The sequence below is a fragment of the Hemitrygon akajei genome, chromosome 11 (genome assembly GCF_048418815.1).
Source record: "Hemitrygon akajei chromosome 11, sHemAka1.3, whole genome shotgun sequence".
Classification (NCBI taxonomy): Eukaryota; Metazoa; Chordata; class Chondrichthyes; order Myliobatiformes; family Dasyatidae; genus Hemitrygon; species Hemitrygon akajei.
In genome coordinates, this window is record NC_133134.1 from 167697112 (window position 1) to 167716594 (window position 19483).

Consider the following 19483-nt stretch of genomic DNA (forward strand, 5'->3'; position numbering starts at 1 on the left):
TCACCTCAAAATTATGTCCTCATGTATTTCATTCACTTCATTCAACAACAGTACAACTTTTAGTTTTAATCAGTGCATCACTCTCCACTGATAATGCTGCCTAAAATGTCCCGATTAAGTTAATCAGAGACTTTTATTTAAATACTGGGTGGCAGGGTGGAGATAAGTCTCTACCAACAGAGGTGTAAGGTGCTCCTCCTCTCAGCTAGCTTGTAGGTCACCTTTGGACAAGGTGTAGCATCTGCTCAGCCCTTCAATCAGGGTCGAGTGAAGCCATGGAAGCAGGAGGTGGATGGTTGTATGAGCAGCTGGTACATATGACAAGTCTTAGTTATGTGACCACTGACGCCAGGCAGACAATCTCTGAAGAGTATTGATAATGACTGGGGTCACCCATCTTGTAAAGATATTGTCCAGAAGAAGGCAATGGCAAACCACTTCTGTAGAAAAATTTGGCAAGAACAACATTGTCATGGAAAGACCATGATCACCCATGTCATACAACACAGCGCATAATGATTATAATCGGTCTCCATTGATGACGCTGCCTAGAATGACCTGATTATAACAGAGTTTAATTTAAATATTGAAGTTCACTGATTCACATTACTCACATCAGAAAATGAATTACCACAAGCTGCACAGTAGAGTCGTGGTTACTGCAATGCTATACAGCAGCAGTGATAATTTGGTGATTCAGTTCCTGTCGTTATCTATAAGGAGTTTCCATGTTCTCTCCATGATTGTGTGGGCTTCCTCTCAGTGCTCCAGTTTGCTTCCATATTCCAAAGATGTTTGGTTAGGATTAGTAAGTTGTGGGCATGCTATGTTGGCACCGGAAGTAAGACGACACTTGGCGGAGCAGAGGATCTCCAACCTGACCATCACTCATCCTTCAATCAACATTGCTGAAACATCTTTATTGGTTATTCATCTCATTGTTTGTAATTCCTTGCTCCTTGCAATTTGCCTTCTGTGTATTTTTGGCCCGAACGTGTGGTAATACAACTTAAGCGAATATTTGAGAGTTAGTAGACCTGTTTCTTATAGAAGTAAAAAGTTGCACATCTACCATTGGCACATTGAAACGCTGTTGCAGGATAGCAGTATCCATCATCAGAGACCACCCACCACCCAGGCCGTGCTCTCTTCCCACTGCTGCCATCAGGAAGGAGGTGCAGGAGCCTTAGGACTCACACCACCAGGTTCCTACAACCATCAGGCTCTTGAACCAGAGGGCATAACTTCACTCAAATTCACTTGCTTCATTACTGAAATATTCCCACAACCTATGGACTCACTTTGAAGGATTCTTCATCTCATGTTCTCGATATTTATTGTTATTTATCTATATTTGTATTTACAGTTTGTTGTCTTCTGCACTCTGATCTTTCATTGATCCTGTTATATTACTATTCTATAGATTTGCTGAGTAAACCCACAGGAAAATGAATCTCAGGGTTGTATGTGGTGACATATATGTACTCTGGTAATAAAATTTACTTTTGAAATTTGATCTTTGAGATAAAGATCTAAAACCAGTGGGGTGGTGAGTTCAATTGCTTTAAAGCACAAGTCAGCGATCAGCAATCAGGCTTCAGTTCCCACCAGTGCCAGTGAGGAGTCTGCGTTACTTTCCTCCAGGTGCTCCACTTTGCTCCCACATTCCAGAGACGTACGGGTCAGGGTTACTGAGTTGTGGGCACGCTGTGTTGGTGCCGGAAGTGTGGTGACACTTGTGGGCCACCCCCAGCATGTCCCTGGACTGTGTTGGTTGTTAACACAAACAGCACACTCCGCTGTATGTTTCGATGTACATGTGAGAAATAATGCTCCCTCAGTACAGTAAAACCTCGGTGATCCACTTGTTCAGAAATACAGATGGTCCCATATCTGACTCACTTATGGAATGTGAGCTGCATGAATGGGTTTCTGCTCAAGAAAAGGATCAGGCTGCCAGCGGGCTGCCCAGCACCATCCTCACTGATGTGACTCGGTGCAAGACAATGCATTTCACTGTATGCTTTTATGTATATGTGACCAATAAATATAATCTTTATCTTTTCTTTAAGTATAACAGAACTTTTGCTTTAAAAATCACAGAATCTCAATGTCAGCTAGTTTATAAAAGTATGACTGAACCAGAATGTGTGATGAAACTTGTGGGCTGCCCCCAGCACATCCATAGCCTGTACTGGTTGTTAACGCAAACAATGCATTTCACTGTGTCTTTCAATATCGTTCCTCTCCGTGCCTTCTGACACATTGGGCAGCAACCTTGCCATTTACGATTTGCCATTGCTCAACCCAGCACGGATGGAAAGCGTGCGAGGGCTGGCTGGATTCGAACCTGGGACCACTCGACTCGAAGACCAGTGCTGATGCCACTACACCACCGGCCAGCATGTTTCAATGTGGCAAGGGGATCCGAAACTGAACCTGAGTCAGGTGTTGAGAGATAAGGGACAAATACAGGCAAATGAGACTCGTTTGGATAGACATCTTGGTTGACATGAATGAGTTTGACCACTGGACAGTTTTTTTCCAGTATCTCAGGCTTATCTGCACTTTGATAATAAATTTACTATGAACTTTGTAGGGCTTACTCTGCGCTGTACAATTCTATGACTCTATAACTCTAATCTCCCTGTACCTGCAAACCTCTAGGAAATGGGGTCTTTTGTACATGTTCACTTCCCTTCAGCCCCGCACGGGTGGCTGTGCCTTAGAGTTATAAAGTCCTACAGCACAGAAACAGGCTCTTCAGCCCTGCTAATCTATGCCGACCTGTTATTCAAAGTTCAAAGAAATTTTTTATCTAAGTACAGTATCTATATGCCTCCATATACTACCCTGAAATTCATCTTCTGTAGAACAAAGAAATACAGTAGAGTAAGTGAAAAACTGCAGAAAGACTAATAAGCAGTTGATGTACAAAAGAAGACAAACTGTGCAAATACAATAAATAATCAGGCAAACAAATAAATAATACTGAGAACGTGAGTTGTAGAGTCCTTGAAAGTGAGTCCATGACTTGTGTTCGATGATTAGTTCAGTGTTATTCTGCTTGTCCCGTCGACCTGTACCGGGACCATAGCCTTCCACCCCCGGTATCCAGGTACCGATCCAAACTGCTTTTAAAGGCTTCAGCTCTTTCATTCTCTCTGTACATGTCCTCTCCTCTTTCTCCTTCTAACCGACCTCTTTTATACGAGTTTATGTATTTATTCAGATACAGAATGGAAAAGGCCCCTCTGCCCCTTTAAGCCACGCTGCCCAGCAACCCCCGATTTAGTCCAAGTCTAATCATGGGACAATTTACATGACCATTTAACCTACTAACCAGTACGTCTTTGAAATGTGGGAGGAAACCGGAGCACCCGGAGGAAACCCACGTGGTCACAGGGAGGACGTACAAGCTCCTTACAGACGCTTCAGAAATTGAACCTGGGTCGCTGGTGCTGTAAAGCGTTGTGCTAACTACTATGCTATCATGTGCTCCAAACAGCCAGCACATGCAAAGACTGCGATTGTCAGCGTAATCAACGCATATAATGCAATAACTGTGTGTTAAGACACATTTGTATTGCATTAACTGCATTCAGTCTGAAATGTTTCAGTCATTGAGGTGTGCAGCCACAGCCTGGTTCAGTTCCATTCAGTGCAGCTGTCAGGTTAGACGATTACACTGATATTTTACAGTTGGTGAAGTGATATAATTGGTAGCAGTTGTAGTTAATCATATTAATCCACAGGCCTTTGTAATCAAGATATACACTCTGTGGTCACTTCATTAGGTACACCTGCTCGTTAATGCAAATATCTAATCAGCCAATCATGTGGCAGCAACTCAATGCATAAAAGCTTGCAGACATGGTCAAGAGGTTCAGTTGTTGTTCAGAATAGGGCAGAAATGTGATCTAAGTGACTCTGACTGCAGAAAGGTTGTTGGTGGTGGTTTGAATATTTCACAAACCGCTGATCTCCTGGGATTTTCATGCACAGTAGTCTCTGGAGTTTACAGAGAACAGTGCGATTAACAAAAAAACATCCAACGAGTGTCAGTTCTGTGGGCGCAAATGCCTTGTTAATGAGAGAGGTCAGAGGAGAATGGCCAGACTGGTTCAAGCTGACAGGAAGGCGACAGTAACTCAAATAACTACACGCTACAACACCTCTGAATGCACAACACATCAAATCTTGAAGTAGATGGGCTACAGCAGCAGAAGGCCATGGACATACACCGAGCAGCCACTTTATTAAGTGCACTGGGTATGTAATAAAGTTGCTACTGATTATAGCTGCTCAGTATAATATCAGGCTCATTGGTGGCTTGGTCTTCGCTCCTCTGTCTGTCTGTCTCTGTCTGTATATTATCCTCTCTGTGACATTAAGCTCATGTTTTCAGTCAGTGATGTGCAGTTGCTTTTCATTCCAGTTTCATTAGTGTCTATTCCATTCTATTTAACAGTTACTCTGTATTTCAAGAACATGCACTCCTAGATTAACTTGTCATAATAATTGTTAGCTCCCTCTAAGATGAACTGAGATAATTTGACAGCTTTATTTGCATAAATATCTTCCTTTTCCTGAATATATTTCTTGCTTTCTTCACTTCTATTCCAGTCTCAACTTTGCAATAACCACGAACTGCACATGCTAATCAATATTAGATCAATTCTTCACTTAATAGTATCAAAACCAATTTATCAAAAAAGTTAAGAGGAAGTAATTCTTGATCTTTTTTTTGAGAGGGAACCTTTAAACTCAACTTTTTTCAAAATTGACAAAATTGAAAAATTGGTATGGAAGCATCAAAGCCCTTGAATGGAAAATCTTACAAAAATTAGTGGATACGGCTCAGTCCATCACGGGTAAAGTCCTCCCCACCATTGAGCACATCTAAACAGTGTTGTCACAGGGAAGCAGCAACCATCATCAGGGACCCCCACCACCCAGGACATGCTCTCTTCTCACTGCTGCCATCAGGAAGAAGATGCAGGAACCTCAGAATTCATACCACCAGAATCAGTAACCCTCAACCATCAGGCTCCTGAACTAAAGGGGACAACTTCGCTCAATTTCACTTGCTTCATCTCAGAAATGTTTCCACAGACTATGGACTCACTTTCAAGGACTGTTCATCTAAAGTTCTTGATATGTATTGCTTATTTATTTATTTATCAATCTAACTATTTATTTATTTATTGTTTATTATTCTTTCTTTTTTTATTTCCAAAGCTTCTTGTCTTTTGCACACTGGTTGAATCCCCAGTTGATGTGGTCTTCCATTGATTCTATTATGGGTTTATTGAGTATGTTGGAATGAAAGAAAATGGATGGAATACAGTGTTGGGAGGTGTATGGTCATGCACTTTTGTAGAATGAATAGAAAGGTATTTTCTAAAAGGGGAGAAATTTCAAAAATCTGAGGTGCAAAAGGATTTCCGAGTTCTCTTCCAGGATTCCCTAGGGGTTAACTTTCAGGTTGAGTGGGTGGTAAGGAAGGCAAATGCAAATTCATTTCAAGAGGACCAGAATGTAAAAGCAAAAATGTAATGCTGAGGCTTTACAGGGCACTTGTGGGGCCTCACTTGGAGTATTGTGAGCAGTTTTGAGCTTGCTGTCTAAGAAAAGATATGCTGAAATAGGAACGGGTTGAAGCGTAGCTCATGATTTTCAAAATGAAAGGCTTATCATATGAGGAGCGTTTGATGGCTCTGGGCCTGTACTCACTGGAATTTTAGAAGAAGGGGAGAATCTTTTTGAAAGGCCTAGGTAGAGTGGATGTGGAGAGGATGTTTCCTATAGTGGGGGGAGGGGAGTCTAGGACCAGAGGATACAACCTCAGAGTAGAGGGACGCCCATTTAGATTGGAAATAAGGAGGAATTTCTTAAGCCAGAGAGTGGTGAGTCAGTGAATTGGTTGCTACAGATGTCTGTGGAGGCCAGGTCACTGGGTGTATTTCAGGCAAAGGCTGATGGAGTCTTGATAAACATAAAAATAAGTGGTCCCAACATTAACCCCTATAGAACACCGCTAGTTACCTCAGCCAGACAGAAAAGGCTCCCTTTATTCCCACTCTTTGCATCCTGCTCTGTCCTGCTAATATCTTTCCTATAATACCATGGGCTCTTAACTTGTTAAACTGCCTCATGAGTGGCACCTTGTCAAAGGCATTTTGAAAATCAAAGTACAAAACGTTCATCGATTCTCCTTTGTCTATCCTGCCTGTTATTTCCTCAAAGAATTCCAACAAATTTGTCAGGCAAGATTTTCCCTTAAGGAAATCATGCTGAGTTTGGCCTATTTTAGAATGTGCCTCAGAAGCTAGGGGTGTAAATCATCTTTCCAGGTAACTTATCTACCTTCACGCCTTCTCCCTAGCAATTGCAACTGTACTCACTTATGTCCCGTGACACTCCTGCATACTGCTAGTGCATTCCAACGTGAAAACTGATGCAAAATACTTATTCAGTTTGTCTGCCATTTCCTTATCCCCATTACTAAACTCCAGCGACATTTTCTGCAGTACAGTATATACTCTCGTCTTTCTTTCACTCTTTATATATCTGAAAAAAATGATATTCTTTTTGACATTATTGGCTAGCTTACCTTCTTATTTCACCATTTCCCTCCTTACAGCTTTTTAAAAGTTTCCCAATCCTCTAACTTCCCATTAATTATTGCTTTATTAGATGCCCTCTCTTTCACTCTTATGTTGGCTTTGAGTTCCCTTGTCAGCCACAGTTGCATCGTCCTGCCTTTTGCTTGATATTCTATCAAATTTTATCGTGTTATGATCAATGCCTCCTAAGGGTTCCTTTACCTTAAACTCACTAATCAAATCTGGTTCATTACACAACACCCAATCCAGAATTGCCTTTCCACTCATGGGTTCAACCACAAGCTGCTCTAAAAAGCCATTTTGTAGGCATACTACAAATTGTCTCTCTCTCGGGGTCCAGCAGCAAGCTGAGCCTCACACTGTAGCATGGCCTCTCCTCAGGTGGCATGTGTACATCATCCTCAATCCCAAGGCATGGCCTAAGAACAGAAAATGACGATGAACAGCCAGCATCTGTTCCTTCAAATGTAAACACCATTCTGTAGTTGCAAGGATCCTTTCATATTCAGACCAGATTAACTTATTTATCGCATCCACATCAAAACATGCAGTGAGATGCATCATTTGTGCTAACAACCAACACAACCTAAAGGATGTGCTGGGGGCAGCCTGCAAGTATCGCAATACATTTCTGCACCAACATAGCATGTCCACAGCGTTCGCCAGAACAACACAGAACACAACAAAACAAACCAACAACAGTAAAACAAGCCCCCTTCCTCCCTCTCTCCTTCTCCCACTCACACATATAAACAGGCCTCCAACCTCAGAATCTGTCCTGGACCTGCCGATCTGTAGATATTTGGCCTCCAACTACCAAACACACCGGGTGGTTTTGACCATTGGGCCTTGACTTCCAGACTCCTCGACTTCTGACTTTCACCTTCAGTATTAACCCCAGGGTTCGCTGATCGCAGGATTTTGAAACTTGTCCATGAACTCTGGGCTCGCATGGGCCTCCGAACCCATGACTTACCAACCTGCAGGAACATCCTTGGCCCACTTGCAGACGTAAAGACATCGGGCCTATGTGGTTCATTCTCACACTTCCAAAATAAATACCCATTTCCTTGATCAAGTATGAAACCCTGAACTTCCTAGCTTCTCCCTCCTTATCTCACTGTATCTCCATCTCTCAATCTGTATGGCTCTCCCTCTGTATACAGCATCGCTATTCTCATATCCCATCCTCTAAGTTCCATGTTTCAGTCTTTGTTATTGTTACAGTACCTTGATACATGTAACAATAAACCAATTTATGAACTTAATTTACCAATATTTCCAAGAATTATCATGACACACAAGTCCATTTTGACCCAACAAATTCTCACCAGCTTGTAGTGGAGCAGTACTGTCCTTTCCATTCCTTCCTTCCTTCTCGTTTCCATTATTTTATTTCGTGGGGGTACCATGGTAACACAAAAGTGTGATGCAATTACAGCTGGAATTCAGAGTGCAGTTCTGGCGTCCTCTGTAAGAAAGTTTGTACGTTCTCTCAGTGACCGTGTGGGTTTCCTCCGGGTGCTGTGGTCTCCTCCCACAGTCCAAAGACGTACTAATTGGTAGGTTAATTGGTCATTGCATGTTGTCCTGTGATCAGGCTAAGGTTAAATTGGTGCGTTGCTGGGTGGGCAGTTTGTTGGGCTGGAAGGGCCTGTTCCACATTGTATCTTTAAATAAAATAAAAATAAAATACTTTTCTTTTTTGTTCAGAGATACAGCACAATAACAGGTTCATCTGGCCCAAAAAGCAGTGCTGCCTAATGCACCATTATGACCAATTAACCTACCAACCCAAACGGGTTTGGAAAGTGGGAGGGAACGGGAGCACCCAGGAGAAACCCACACGGTCATGGGGAGAACGTACCAACTCCTTACAGACAGCGGCAGGAATTGAGCCTAAGTCTCTGGCATCACACTAACTGCAACAACTGCTTTCTCTCAAATGCCAACCCAATTCCCTTTGAACCACTTGTTTTATTCTGTTTCAATCTCCATTAAAGGCAGCGAATTTCTGACATACTTACTCTCTGAGTAAAAAAGGATCTTGCTCACATATTCCCTAAATTCTCAAAATTTAAAAACCATGCATTGCCCCTGGTCCTTGAATGTGAATTGTACAGTGCATCACTATCAAATATCATCTCAATCTTCTTAGAGAACCCTGGATTTTCTAGTTGAATCCTTTTGTTGAAATTCATCACCACTGGAAGCATTCTAGTAAATCTTTTTTTCTGCTTCGTCCAGGACCTTCAAATGCTCCCTGAAGTGTGCTGACCGAAATTAAACACAATACTCTTGTGTGTCATAATCAGTATTCTGCACAGGTTCACTGTAACCTGCCTGCATTTATACTCTATGCATCAGTTCTTGCTCTTGAACTCTTCACTCAACCTCACTTGCCCCATCATTGAAATGCTCCTACAAACAATGGACTCACTTTCAAGTACTCTTCATCTCATGGTCTCGATATTTACTGCTTATTTATTTATTATTCCTCCAAGAGGAACCGAATGTTGTCATGGTTTGCAGGCTTGGGTGGCTCAATGACCTGGAGAGCAATGTTGGCTGGAGTCAGGGTTTTATGCTTTGGCTCTTGGTAGGATCACCCAGGCCAAACAGGTCAAAGGGTAGAGGCCAGACTAAGAAAGGTTCGGGGGTTCAGCTTAGAGCTAACAACCCTGACTGGTAAAACAAAACTGCTACAGAAACAGCAATGAAGAACCCTTCTACATCTGAGTGTGATGGCATTCCTGAGTTTCCACCCAGTACTTCATGACTGACAGTAGTGAAAACCGAGAGGAATCTACTGACACGGTGAAGGAAGCCCTGAACACCGCCAGAGATGGAGGATCTTTACTGCTGCCCTAAATGTCAGCGGAATAACAGGCAGTAAGTTAGTATTTATTACTATTATTCCTTCTTCTTGTATTTTCACAGTTAATTGTTTTCTGCACTCTGGTTGAACACCCTAGTTGGGCAGTCTTTCATTGATTCTGTTATTGTTATTATTCTATAGATTTATTGAGTATGCCCACATGAAAATGAATCTCAGGGTTGCATATGGTGACTTATATGCAGTTTGACAATCAGATTTACTTTGAACTTTGAGTTAATGAATCCTGGAATCCCAAATGCATTCCCAACCATTATTGCAACATGTCCTGCCACGCTGAAGAATGTTTGCACATGTTCATTCAGATCCCTTAGTTCCTGCACACCCACCAGAACTGTGCCATCTAATCTTTATCATTTGCCCTTAAACACAAGAGATTCTGTGGATGCTGCAGACTTAGAGTAACACAACACATAAAATGCTGAAGGAACTCATTTTCCAGTACAGAGTTACAAGCAATTTCTCTTAAATGGTGTTTGCCTTGTCCAGTAGTAGTGCGGTTTACCAGAGGATAATTTCCTCCTAAGGGAGGGGTTCTTAACCTGGAGTCCACAGACCCTCGAGGGTCTATGGATTGATTCCAGGGTGTCCATGAACTTGGATGGGAAAAAAAATTATATCTTTATTTTCACTAACCTCCAACTGAAATTCAGCATTTCCATCAATTATGGATGTAGGCAACAAACCACAGCAGTATTAGCAGCACCTGTGACACCAATAGATATCACAAATATTTTCATGTCACAATACAGCTGTTACAAATATCACAGATTAGCGTTTACATAGAACATAGAAACACAGAAAACCTACAGCACAATACAGGCCCTTCGACCCACAAAGTGGGGCCATAGTGGGGTGTGTCAGGAATGGACAGGAGGAGGAGTATAGGAAACTGATACAGGACTTTGTGATATGGTGCAACTCAAACTACCTGCGTCTCAATATCACCAAGACCAAGGAGATGGTGGTGGACTTTAGGAGATCTAGGCCTCATATGGAGCCAGTGATCATTAATGGAGAATGTGTGGAGCAGGTTAAGACCTACAAGTATCTGGGAGTACAGTTAGACGAGAAGCTAGACTGGACTGCCAACACAGATGCCTTGTGCAGGAAGGCACAGAGTCGACTATACTTCCTTAGAAGGTTGGCGTCATTCAATGTCTGTAGTGAGATGCTGAAGATGTTCTATAGGTCAGTTGTGGAGAGCGCCCTCTTCTTTGTGGTGGCGTGTTGGGGAGGAAGCATTAAGAAGAGGGACGCCTCACTTCTTAATAAGCCGGTAAGGAAGGCGGGCTCTGTCGTGGGCAAAGTGCTGGAGAGTTTAACATCGGTAGCTGAGCGAAGGGCGCTGAGTAGGCTACGGTCAATTATGGAAAACTCCGAACATCCTCTACATAGCACCATCCAGAGACAGAGAAGCAGTTTCAGCGACAGGTTACTATTGATGCAATGCTCCTCAGACAGGATGAAGAGGTCAATACTCCCCAATGCCATTAGGCTTTACAATTCAACCGCCAGGACTTAAGAACTTTTTAAAAGCTATTATTAATGCTTTTTGAGATAGTGATTTAGATGCATATCATATTTTTTACTGAGTTAAGTATTGTATGTAATTAGTTTTGCTACAACAAGTGTATGGGACATTGGAAAAAAAGTTGAATTTCCCCATGGGGATGAATAAAGTATCTATCTATCTATCTATCTATCTATCTATCAAAGCTTAGAAATTGCCTAGGGTTACTCATAGCCCTCTGTTTTTCTGAGCTCCATGTACCTGTCCAGGAGTCTCTTAAAAGACCCTATCGTATCCGCCTCCACCACTGTTGCTGACAGCCCATTCCACGCACTCACCACTCTCTGAGTAAAAAACTTACCCCTGACATCTCCTCTGTACCTGCTTCCAAGCACCTTAAAACTGTGCCCTCTCGTGTTAGCCATTTCAGCCCAGGGAAAAAACCTCTGACTATCCACACGATCAATGCCTCTCATCATCTTACTTACAGCACATGCCCATCACTGCTTTGAAATTATGGCCTGCCACTAGATCAAATGTGATCGCAGTCTTCCTGTCTGCAGACGCTTGTGCAATGAAGCTGACCGGCTATCGGGCAGCCATGTGCCTAGTAGCTGTTCAGCCACCAAATGGTGGTCCCTTGTTCTCATGTGACCCAGACATATTACTCTCCATTATTCCCGATCTACAGTTGCTTGTTGATCAATGAGTATAAGGAGGTGGGTGCTTTTTAAAAAGTCTTTTAAAGTTTTGCAAAACTGGACAATTCAAATGAGAATTCTTAACTCTCCATAAGGCCATGCAGCCTTTTGTAATACCACACGACTCCATGCACAACAATAGCTAAGTTTCCAGGAAGGAAATGATGCCTGAACTCCTGCAGTAATCCTTGCAGCTATCCAAGTGTCTAAAAGTCGCTTAAAGTGTTAACTCTTTGGATAAGTAGTAAAACCTGCCTTAGTTTACTTACTTGGCATACAAATTTCTTAAGTATCTTACACTTCACTTAATTACATTGAGATTACTTATTTCCTTGCAGATTTACCAAATTACTTAAAAACTCATACAAAAATATTGAGTTTCAAAAAATGTCAATTGAATCTATTTTTTTTAATCTTAATTTAATTATTTTTTATCGATCCAATTGAATTTGAAGAACTGAAGAAACGTAAGTATGATGAACACCATGTAGTATATGGTTTCATTTGCATTAATGGACACGATGGGACACAAAAAGCCACAGTTATTTTTGTGCAGAATAATTCTTGCAAATCAAAGTATGAAGCCAGTAAAACTGAAGGAGCACCTCATGTCTGTCCATTTTGAAAATGCATCTAAAGATGTGGAGCTTTTTCCTGCGAAGAAAGCTCAATTTAACACTTCCAAAACTTGGATTTGCCATTTCACAAAACCTTTTCTTGAAACATCCTATCAAACTGCTTACTGGATTGCCAAGCAAAAGAAGCCCCACACTGTTGGGAAGAGTTTAGTAAAGCCATGTGCACTGGAAATGGTCGAGCTAGTTGTGGACTGGAACAAAGGAAATAACTGGAAGTGGTTCCATTATCAAATGATGTGATACGTTTGAGAATAGCTGATCTTTTTTTAGAATTTGAAGCAGATCTTTGAGGAATTGACAGCCTTGCAATTCCAATTCGGTATGCAACTGGATGAAACTACAGACCTCTCTCAATGTAGTCAGATTTTTGTTTTTGTTTATTATGCACACGCTGATGCCATTGAAGAAGAATCTTTATTTTGTATGTCCCTTTTGAAAACCACAAAGGCCGTCGACATTTTGGAAATGGTAAAAAGTTTTTTTGCCAGACAAAACTTTGACTGGAAAGAAATCTTAACATTCTTTGCACAGATGGAGCTCCTGCGATGCTTGGTACTACATCTGGTTTTGCTACTTTAGTGAAAAGGAAGCTCCCCATGTCATCTTCACTCATTGTTTTTACACAGACATACACAGGTAACAAAGACTCTTCAACAACCCTGAAAGAAGTTTTGTCAACAGCCATAAAAGTCATCAACTTTATTAGAAGCAGGTCTCTGAATAATTGCATTTTTAAAAGACTTTGTCAAGAAATGGGTGCAGAACATGAAGCGTTTCTCTACTACACATAAGTTCAGGGGCTTTCAAGAGGACAAGTATTGAAGTGCTTGTTTGAACTAAGGACAGAAGTTTCACTCTTTCTGAAAGAAAAAGAAAACACTCTCTTGTAACAGTTTAAAAAGAAAGGGTTTGCATCCATGGGTTGGCTTATCTGGCAGATATTTTTATCCATTTGAATGAAATAAATCTTTCAATTGAAGGTCCTGAACTCACCATTATGGATGCTGCTGAAAAATTACAAGCTTCCTTGGCTAAACAGCCGACGTGGAAGACGAGAGTAGAGGCCGACATCTTTTCAAACTTTCAAATGCTGGAGGAAGTTCTTCGCCAAAACGAAGCTGTAATACAAAATTCTCTGTCAATTTCTTTGAAGAGAGACATCTGCGAATACCTGCAGATTCCCTTAATGGAGAAAGCTTGGGCATGATTGTGTTTAATGTGGGCAGATCAGAGTCGGGGTCCAGTGGCATGGAATGCAGGACGACTGGGGCCTTCACTGCTGTGTGATGTGTCATCATCTCCCACCTGCTCCACTGCTGAGGTCTTGATTGGCTCACTCTTTGGAACCTCCCCCTTGATCTTAATCCCATGGGTGTCCCTACCAGCAGCTAAGCTCCAGGCACCATGGCTCATCACTCTCAGGACCTCAGGAACTCACAAGCCTCTTCAGAACGACAAGGTGATGATCCTTGGAGAAGGATGTTTAACCACTAACCAGCCTATTATGGCCTCTTGCAACAAGTTTGCCACACTTACAAACTATGTGTCATCCACAGATGTGGAAGTTTTACCTCAGTCATTTACATATACCAAAAATCGCAGTGGTCTCAGTCCCTTGGGAGTATGCCTGTCCAGCTTTAGAAACAACTAATGTCAAAGTCAAATTCATCATCAAATGGCATGCTGTATACGTTACCATATAGAACCCTGAGATTCATCTTCTCGCATTTACAGAAAAATAAATACAATAGAATTTATGAGAAACTATACGCAAATAAAAATTGACAAACAACCAAGGTGACAAAGGAGACAAATTATGCAAATTAAAAAATTAATACAGTATTGAGAACATATGTTGTAGAGACATTGAAATTGACGTGTAGGTAGTCGAACTGAATTGACTTCATTTCTCGCATCCTTCACATACGAGGAGTAAAAATATTTACATTACATCTCCGTCTGCAATCTGTAATTTGTGGTCATTTGTAATAAATAGTTATGTACAACAGGACAGTTAATATAACATAGAAATATTATTGTATCAGCGTGAATTAATCAGTCTGCTGGCCTGGTGGAAGAAGCTGTTGGTCCTGGCCTTAATGTTGTGGTACCGTTTCCTGGATGGTAGCAGCTGGAACAGTTTGTGGTTGGGTCCCCAATGGTCTCTGTACGCACCTGTCTCTGTAGACGTCCTGGATAGTGGGAAGTTCACATCTACAGATCCGCTGGGCTGTCTGCACCACTCTCTGCAGAATCCTGTGATGGAGGGAAGTACAGTTCCCATACCAGGCAGTGATGCAGCCAGTCAGGATGCTCTCAATTGCGCCCCTGTAGAAAGTCCTTAGGGTTTGGGGACACATGTCAAACTTCAACTGTCTGACGTGAAAGAGGCGCTGTCGTGCTTTTTTCACCACACAACCAGTGTGTACTGACCATGTGAGATCCTCGGTGATGTTTATGCTGAGGAATTCAAAGGTGTTCACCCTCTCAATCCCAGATCCATTGATGTCAATAAGGGGTTAGCCTGAATCCATTCCTCCTGTAGTTATGGTGAGTGAAGTTACCCACTCTGGTTCAGAAGCCTAATGGTTGTAGGGTAATAATTGATCCTGAAGCTAGTGGTGTGGGATTTAAGGCTCCTGCACCCTCTTCCTGATAGCGATAGTGAGAAGAGGGCATAGACTGGATGGTGGATGTCCTTGGTGATGGATGCTACTTTCTTGTGGTGGTGCTCTTTGTAGATATGCTTAATAATGAGGATGAACTTGCTTATGGTGGACCGGACTGTAATAACCTCATTCTGTTCCTGGGTATCAGTGTTTCAATAACTGACCATGATCAACTAGTTAGGATACTCTCTGCTATGTACCTGTAGAAGTTTGTCAAAGTTCTAAATATTTATCATCACTGTTCCTTTCTCCCTCTAAGCTAATTGCCCATCCACACTGCTTCCAAGTCTAAAACACTTTTGCTAGCCAGCATTTTGTGTTGACTTTATTGAAACAAAGCCAGATGTCTACTACACACACTTTCTCACCTTTCTCACCATCTCAGATAAACAATCATTTAAGTTAGTCAAGCTTTTAACAAATGCAAGTGCCTATGCAAGTGATTATTGTTTCTAAAGGTTCCTCTGCAGTCTAACTTAAATGGCCTGGCATGTAATTGCCTGGCATACTCTTACACCTATTATCGCACATTCTCCAATTCTCCGGCACCTCCTCTGTATCTAGAGCGGAACCGAAGGTAATAACATTGAGACAAAGATTAGATCAGTCATGGTTTTATTTTACAGATGATATAGGAGGATGAGAGGTGATTTGATAGAGGGGTACAAGATGATAAGAGGCATAGATCCTGTGGATAGCCAGGGAATTTTTTACGAGAGTGGAAACGGCTAATACAAGAGGGTAAAACTTAAGTTGATTGAAGGAAACTAGAGGGGGGATGTCAGAGGTAGGTTTTTGCATGGAGATTAGTGGGTGTGTCAGGGGTGGTGGGAGAGGCAGATGCATTAGGAACATTTAAGAGTCTCTTAGATACATCGATGAAAGAAAAAATAGAGGGCTGTACAGGAGGAAACACGAGGAAATCTGCAGATGCTGGAAATTCAAAGAACAACACACAGAAAATGCTGTGTTCCACCAGCATTTTGTGTGTGTTGACTGTACAGGAGGGAAGGGTTAGATTGATCTTAGAGTAGGTTTAAAAGTTAGCACAACTTCGTGGACTGAAGGGCCTGTACTGTTCTATGTTTCACTGTATTTATGGAGGACTGGAAGGTAATGCCTGAGGCCAATAATGGATCAGCATTTTTATTGAATGCCTGTCAGACATATTTCTACTCTATTTCCCTATATCCTATGATTCACATTCATTTCTCTTGACAACCAAAGATACACCCTATCCAGACCAGTTTACTTTAAGTGACAACCTTTCTAGTGTCATCTCCTTATCAGAGTCACCTGTCCATCACCTTTGCATCTTGCTGTCTACAGAGGCACTACGTCTATCCTCTTCCATGCTGAAGACTAATGCAAAGTAGTCAATTAATATTCGAGTGATGTCTTCTGCCTGATTGGTCCTCCCACTCTCTTTACAACCACTTATTATTTACATTCCTAAAGAAGACTTCAATGCTTCCTTTTCTGTTAACTCTCTTTATATTTAAGTAAATTTATAAGCAGCTGAAATATACACAACATGTGGGTACATATTATAAAAATCAAGGTTTAAGATGTATAAATTCAAGAGATTCAGCAGATGCTGAAAATCCAGAGTAACACACACACAATGCAAGAGGAACTCAACAAAACAGGCAGCATTTATGGAGAGGAATAAACAGCTGACATTTCCCTTTCCCTCACATGTTCTCATCCATAACCTGCCAGCTGGTACTGCCTCCCCTTCCCCCACATTCTGATTCTGTTTTCTTCCCACAGTCCTGATAGGACTGCTCGACAGTTTACTCCTCTTCGTAGACGCTGTCCACCTGCTGAGTTCCCCCAACATTTTGCGTGATGTTCAGCATATTCAGGGTGATCGGGTTGAGATATGGCTCTACTAAATGAGGTATAAGGCAATCCTTCCCTCCGCTAGCCTGCTTAGCACCCCCACCCCAGATCAGGGTCATGTGAAGCCATGGGAGTAGGTGGTGGATGGTGATATGAGCTTGACTTGACTTAGTGCATATCATAAGTCCTGGTCATGCGACCACTGGCGCCAAGCAGACAATCTCTGAACAGTAAGACCATAAGATGATAAAACATAAGAGCAGAATTAGGCCATTCAGCCCATTGAGTCTGCTCCGCTATTTCATCATGGCTGATCCTGGATCCCACTCAACCTCATACACCTGCCTTCTCACCTTATCTACTGATTCCATGACCAACCAGGAAACTATCTACTTCTGCTTTAAATATATCCATGGACTTGGCCTCCTCCGCAGTCTGTGGCAGAGCATTCCACAGATTCACCACTCTCTGGATAAAAAAATTCCTCCTTACCTCTGTTCTAAAAGGCCACCTCTCAATTTTGAGGCTGTGCCCTCTGGTTCTGGATACCCCCACCACAGGAAACATCCTCTCCACATCCACCTGATCTAGTCCTTTCAACATTCGGTAGGTTTCATTGAGATCCCCGTGCATTCTTCTGAATTCCAGTGAGTACAGGCCCAAAGCTGCCAAACACTCCTCATATGTTAACCCTTTCATTCCCAGAATCATCCTCGTGAACCTCCTCTGTACTCTCTCCAATGACAATGCAACTTGTCTTGAGATATGGAGCCCAAAACTGTTGACAATACTCCAAGTGTGGTCTGACTAGTGACTTATAAAGCCTCAGGATTATCTCCTTGCTTTTATATTCTATTCCCCTAGAAATAAATGCCAACATTGTATTTGCTTTCTTTACCACAGACTCAACCTGTGAACTAACCTTCTGGGAGTCTTGTACGAGGACTCCTAAGTCCCTTTGCACCTCTGATGTTTGAACCTTCTCCCCATTTAGATAATAATCTGCACTATTGATCCTTTTACCAAAATGCATTATCATACATTTCCCAACACTGTATTCCATCTGCCACTTTTTTGCCCATTATTCCAATTTGTCTAAGTCCTGTTGCAATCACATTGCTTCTTCAGCACTACCTAACCCTCCACCTATCTTTGTATCATCTGCAAACGTTGACACAAAGCCATCAATTGCATTATCCAAATCACTGACAATGTGAAAAGTAGCGGTCCCAATACTGACCCCTGAGAAACACCACTAGTCACTGGCAGCCAACCAGAAAAGGCCCTTTTATTCCCACTTGCTGCCTCCTGGCTGTCAGCCATTGTTCTTATGTCCCTGCCAGTATCCTTCCTGCAACATCATAGGATTTTATCTTGTTAAGCAACCTCATGTGTGACACCTTATCAAATGCCTTCTGAAAATCCAAGTAAATGACATCCACTGCCTCGCCTTTGTCCACCCTGTTTGTTACTTCCTTGAAGAATTCTAACAGATTTTTCAGGCAAGATTTCCCTTTACAGAAACCATGCTGACTTTGACTTATTTTATCATTAGTCTCCAAGTACCCCGAAACCTCATCCTTAGTATTAGACTCCAACGCTTTCCCAGACACTGAAGTTAGGCTAACTGGCTTATAATTTATTTTGCCTTCCTCCCTTCTTAAAGAATGAACTGACATTTGCAATTTTCCAGTCCTCTGGGACCATGCCAGAATCAAGTGAGCTTGAAAGATCATGACCAATGCATCTGTTATCCCTTCAGCAACTTTCCTCAGTCCATCTGATCCAGATGACTTACCCACCTTAAGACCTTGCTCTTTTTCCTTTGTAATAACAATGGCACTCACTCCTGCTCCCTGACACTCACAGACCTCTGGCACACTGCTAGTGTCTTCCACAGTGAAGACTGATGCAAAATACTAATTCAGTTCATCTGCCATTTCTCTGTCCCCATTACAACCTCATTAGCATAATTTTCCAGTGGTCCAATATCAACTCTCACCTCCCTTTTACTCTTTATATAACTGAAAAAACCTTTAAGTATCCTGCTTTATATAATTGGCTAGTTTGCCCTTATATTTCATCTCTTCCCTTTTTATAGCCTTTTTTCTGTTGTCTTTTGTTGGGTTTTAAAAGTTTCCCAATCGTCCAACTTCCTACTCAATTTTGCTACCTTATATGCCCTTTCCTTGGCTTTTATGCAGTCCTTAACTTCCCTTGTCAGCCACGGTTGCCTACCCCTGCTATTTGATAACTTCTTCCTCTGTGAGACATATGGCTGTATAATGTACTGTTATTGGAAGGGGCCACCCATCTTGTAAAGACACTGCCCAGAAGGCAATGGCAAACCACTTCCGTAGAAAAATTTGTTAAGATCAGTCATGGTCATGGATATACCATGATCACCCTTGTCATATGACATGGTACATAATGAAGAGCGACTTCGTAATCCCACTTGTGCTGGAAACAATACTTGTCTGTAGTATTTAATTCAAGAGATGATGTTAAAAAGAGACTCTAGTTACACCATGAGCTATCTCATTGGTTGCAACCCTTGTAATCTGACTTGCACTGCCAGCTGGTGCTGATGTT

General features: G+C 41.9%; 1 long non-coding RNA gene across 1 annotated transcript in view; it reads right to left on the reverse strand.

The window, feature by feature from the left end:
- Nucleotides 1-13132: 13132 nt before the first annotated feature.
- The window catches only part of LOC140736259 (uncharacterized), a 9910-nt gene continuing 3559 nt past the window's right edge, over nucleotides 13133-19483 (reverse strand). Inside the window, exons 2-3 of the long non-coding RNA XR_012100913.1 lie at nucleotides 13371-13495; nucleotides 13133-13237 (exon numbers count right to left, since the gene is read on the reverse strand). This is a non-coding gene — a long non-coding RNA (uncharacterized lncRNA). The remainder of the gene's footprint in view (nucleotides 13238-13370; nucleotides 13496-19483) is intronic.